Here is a 5,032-nt window from a genome sequence, read left to right on the forward strand (position 1 = left end):
TAAGAAAAATGCCCACAAGCCATTGAGATGCAGTTGTAAGTTGCAACATGAGCTTGGCCCATGCCCTTGTAATGAGGGAAATATTCAAGGACAGGGAAATCTGGCATAAATATGTGATGTTCCATCCTGAATCCAGCTCCAGTTCAAAGCGTAATATAGCCCTTCTATAAACATTGAACCCCCACACCAGGAGAGGTATTCTGACACCAAGGAGGTATTCTCACTCTTGAGATAGCCCATATTTTCCCTTGAATATATATCTACCTTCCTAAATAACCTCTGTCTATATTGCTATCTGACTCATGTTCAAATTCTTTTCTGTCATGTATACCAAGAACCCTGCTGGTCCTGAGATGAGTTCCCCCTCTTCTCTAGGAAGTCCTTGGACCCTTATGTGGAGGAATTTTTTCTTCCATGACAAAAATAGTACTAGATAAGGTACAGCAGAGCAGGCTGAATATGAGAGAGAAGATTAAGGCACTGATGTCTGCAATTTAGAATCATATGCTGAGCTGTGAGGCATTCTATTCCCTATACAGACCCAGTGAGGAACTTCCACCATATGCTACCATTGCTTACCTTATAACACCTAATTAGGTGGGTGATCGAAGATGGTGGACTAGAGGGTGACTGCATCTCCAGTCACTCCAGAACCCAGGATTCAAGAAGGGGAGGCATTGAGAGGCTCAGACTAAAACAGAGCCACGGGGTGAGTCTCTCCCACCCAGTGAAGCTTGGCCTGGGCAGCAGGCCTGGATATGGGTGGCTTATTAGAATAGGGCAGGGCAGCTAGAGTCTTCCCCAGGGAGCCCTGTGCACTTCGGTGGTGGGCTCCTCCCACATGGCCAGCTTCTTGGAGCAGGCCCCCCAGTGACAGCCTTTCCACACAAAGCCAGCTGCAAGCCCTGGAACCAGTAGCAGGCTAGGGGCAGTTTTCTTCAGACACACTGCATTATCAAGTTACTCCAAGACTTCAGGCTACTAAAGCCTGGGAGGTGATACACTGGAAATCTATAGGGTCACTATAAGCCAATAAAGGAAATCTGCAATATCACAGAGTTCCACTGATATCTGACCAATATGAGAAAACAAGGGAAGAAAATTTCCCAAACAAACCTAGTAATATATCAAAAAAACCCAATGACAGCACAGCAGAAGAAATGTCAGAAAGGGACTTCAGAATGTACATAATTTAAACAATCAGGGAAGCAAATGAGGAGATGAAAGAGCAAATGCAGGCATTGAAGGAGGAGATGAAAGGGCAAATTCAGACATTAAATGATAGCACCAATGAACAGTTAAAAGAGCAAATATGGGAGGCAAGAGATCATTTCAATAAAGAGTTAGAGACACTGGAAAAAAAAAACCAAACAGAAATCCTTGAAATGAAGGAAACAATAAAACGAGTTAAAAACTCCATAAAAAGCATAAACCAGGCTGAGGCAGCGGGAGCCGAGCCCGAGCGGACTGAGCCGGGGCCGCAGCAGGCGGCGGGCACAGAGGCCTCCTCGGGCGGTGGCGGGCAGTCGTGGGCGGCGGCGGCGATGCGGCGTCTCCGCTGAGCCCGCCCGCTCCTGGCGCCAGTGGCCCGCCGCGCGAGGCGGCCCGGCCAGGCGGCAGCATGCGGAGCGGCGAGTAGCTGGACGGCTTCGAGGGCGAGGACTCGAGCACCTCCATGATCTCGGGCGCCAGCAGCCCGTACCAGCCCACCACCGACCCCGACTACCTGGGCGGCACGCTCGGCCGCCTCAAGGTCGCCCAACTGATTTTGGCCCTAATTGCATTCATCTGTATCGAGACCATCATGGAGTGCTCCACGTGTGAAGGCCTCTACTTTTTTGAGTTTGTAAGCTGTAGTGCATTTGTGGTGACTGGAGTCTTGCTGATTCTGTTCAGTCTCAACCTTCACATGAGGATCCCCCAGATCAACTGGAATCTGACAAATTTGGTCAACACTGGACTCAGCACTTTCTTTTTCTTTATTGCCTCAATTGTACTGGCTGCTTTAAACCACAAAACCGGAGCAGAAATTGCTGTTGTGATATTTGGCTTCTTGGCCACAGCAGCCTATGCAGTGAGCACATTCCTGGCTGTGCAGAAATGGAGAGTATCCGCCAGCAGAGCACCAATGACTACATTCGAGCCCGCACGGAGTCCAGAGACGTGGATAGTTGCCCTGAGATCCAGTGCCTGGACACGTGAGGATTGCTGGAGTCCTTCCTCCCACCCTCATGCTCATCTTTCCAATCAAATTTTCTTTCCCTCAGCATGTCAGACTTTCATGTGATTTAGTTGAATTTTGTCCTCTAAAGTTCACTTTGGGAAAGGGCATCCAGAACAGCCCTTCAGGCCGGTCTGTGGTAGGCTGAAAAGACCCATGTCCTCCTGTGTTGGGTGGCTGTGGGAGCCTCTGGCCTCACTGACTGCCTGTGCCCACTCTAGGGCTTACGTGTCCCAGAGTGCAGGCTCCCATCTGACTCTGAGCCATCCTGTCATGTATTTGTGATGCATCAAGACTTTGGGTTAAGTGGGGCTGCTAAGGAGGGGAAGTACACGTCAAACAATGAAAGTTAGGGTTCCAATGGTCACCAGTGCTCTGGGTGGGTATTGAGTCTGGCTACCAGGATCCACCCTCCTTGTCTTACCTGCCCAGAGCATCCAGGCAGCCAGCACATCCTGAAGGCCACGTGGGACTCTTAGGGTCTTAGTGATGGATATGCTGGTAGATCTTTTTACCAGGCCTGGCCATAACAGGGACAGGCAAAGCTGGTGTCTTGTGGGGGGTCAACTCTACAGGATTGCCTGATTTACAGAGGGTCACCTTTTGTTTCTTATACCCAGCTGAGAAATCACGTGATCTTTCCTCAAATGAATCATCTTCCTGAGTCCCAGAGTCTTTTCCAGGAATATGGAGACCACCTTGTTTTCCAGTTTCCTGCCTATCCTAAATACTTTGAGAATGAATTGTGGGGTGTCTGTAATTTTACCGACTCAGGTAAAAGCCGCAAAAGAAACAATCCATTTCACCAGCCAAAGCACTTGCCTCTTTGCTGGCTTCACGGACCACATGTGGGGGTGTGTTTTTGTGTTACATATCAGCACACACAAAACACTCACTTCTGTTTTAGGGGTGTGTGCTCATTTTCTAAATGAGTTCTAAAGTGATTCCGAAAAGATTTGTCTAGGATTTGAAAATACTTGAATTTGCACCAGGACACATCACCCCACTGATGTTTCAGAAGGCACTGATTGTTGCCCTGGGGGCCTGAGCGCCATCACTATCAATAGCAGCTCTTGGGAGCTGTTGGGGGAAGTCCTAGTTACTTAAGGATTTTGATTGATTCTTGATAAAAGTGAAGATTTTGTGTGTGTGTGGTGAATGAGAGGGTTAAGTAAGACCCTATAATGTTATAGGTTTTTGTTGTTGTTATTGTTAAAAACTAATATCTTTTATGGAAAAATTATTTTAGTTTGTCAGGTTTTCACTCTTTAAACTGTTTTAATGTTTACAGACATCACTGTAGCTCTCATATTTTGTGTTTAGCCCTCACTGAGGAAAAGGCACCACTGGTAGGAGGATTTTCTAGTCATCTGGAGAACCCCCAAGATCTCCTACTGAGGGCTGTTTATAGCCTTGGTAATGTCTTGTGAGATAGACAAGAAGAGAGGGATGGTGTGTTTGGGGTAAGGAGAGGAGAGGTCATTGGAAGGCCCCCTGCCCAGTGCATGCGTGGCATTGTGTTCTTCAGAAAAGAGCAGTGTCCGGCTCCATATTGAGGATGGGTGAGTTTTAGGATGGGACTCCACAGGAAGTGGTGCCATTCTGTGCCCAGTAGTGGTTAGGGGTTAGCTCTCTAAGCCCAATATCCAGTATACAGTCCAGTTCTGCTGCACATCCTGTCTAGGCAGTGACCCAGGTCACATGTTCAAGCACAAGTCTGCATCAGGGGATGACCCAGCTAGTCTGGTGGTTACTCCTCTCTTCTCCCACAGAGGTCAGCCTGGTCTGATTGCAGCTGGGTGTCATGTGCAGTGTGGCTGATAGAGCCCTCTTCCCATGCCTGTTGTGAGTCAATACATATCATGCTTCACAAACTTTGAACCTGTTATATGTGATGATATGTGAGGAGCTGATGACATCTGGATTTTATCTGTTCATTTTACATATTTGTTCTGCATTTGATAAGTGTGTCTGCATAATCAAAATTGAGGTTATCTTCCACTTAAAAAAGAGAATTCCACTTAAAATAGGGTCACAAAGACGTGTCTGCATAATCAAAATTGAGGTTATCTTCCACTTAGAGAATTCTACTTAAACTAGGGTCACAAAGGCTGAGCCTTGCATTGGATCAGGCCTACTTGGAAGGACCACCCTGAACTTCATCAGAAATCTGCTGGGAGTCAAGTTACTTGGCCTTTTATTAAAGCTATTATTGAAGTGAGACTGAAAGAGAACACCATTCAGACAAGATTATTGTTCAAGTTTTCTAAGTCATTTCAATAAAACCAGTTTATCACCTGGTGAAAGAAGACTGTTGATTTGCCTCCTGATATACACTGTCAGCTGAAAGTAGTAGTTCTGAAGCCAGTCAAGACTAGAAATGCTGAGGAATGATAAAAGTGCTGGTTCCTTCTACTCAGAGAGACTTTGAAGTTGATTTGCATCTTAGTGACAGAATATTTGGATTATTTATGTCCCTGTAACTATTTAATATCCTTTGTTATAGGCCTCCCCATATTATTTCCTTGTGCTGTTTCATTAGCTCCCACTAGAACGGGAATTGGCCTGTACACTTTCTAGTTAGTGTAGTGTACTGCCCTGTCTCTCACATACAGATAATGTGGTGAGGGAGTTAGGAAGAGAATACAGCTGTCTACCACAAATGTAAAGATACCTACATTTTTCTACGTTGCCTGTGTACAAACAGAAGACAATCTAGATTTAGAGATCTTAAAATGGTCTCTTAGGAAATTAAAGGAAACAGTTTTGCATTTAGTAGTTCCAGTGTAGACCAGTGTCACTTAAGTTTGA

The 5,032-nt window shown here is 46.1% G+C and overlaps 1 pseudogene across 1 annotated transcript; it reads left to right on the forward strand.

Moving 5' to 3' along the window:
- Window positions 1-1,621: 1,621 nt before the first annotated feature.
- LOC306650323 (CKLF-like MARVEL transmembrane domain-containing protein 4) lies at window positions 1,622-4,602 on the forward strand (annotated as a pseudogene). The gene has a single exon. The product of its transcript is annotated as a CKLF-like MARVEL transmembrane domain-containing protein 4 (transcript).
- Window positions 4,603-5,032: the final 430 nt, after the last annotated feature.

The sequence above is a fragment of the Sciurus vulgaris genome, assembly GCF_902686455.1.
Source record: "Sciurus vulgaris genome assembly, chromosome: 19".
Classification (NCBI taxonomy): Eukaryota; Metazoa; Chordata; class Mammalia; order Rodentia; family Sciuridae; genus Sciurus; species Sciurus vulgaris.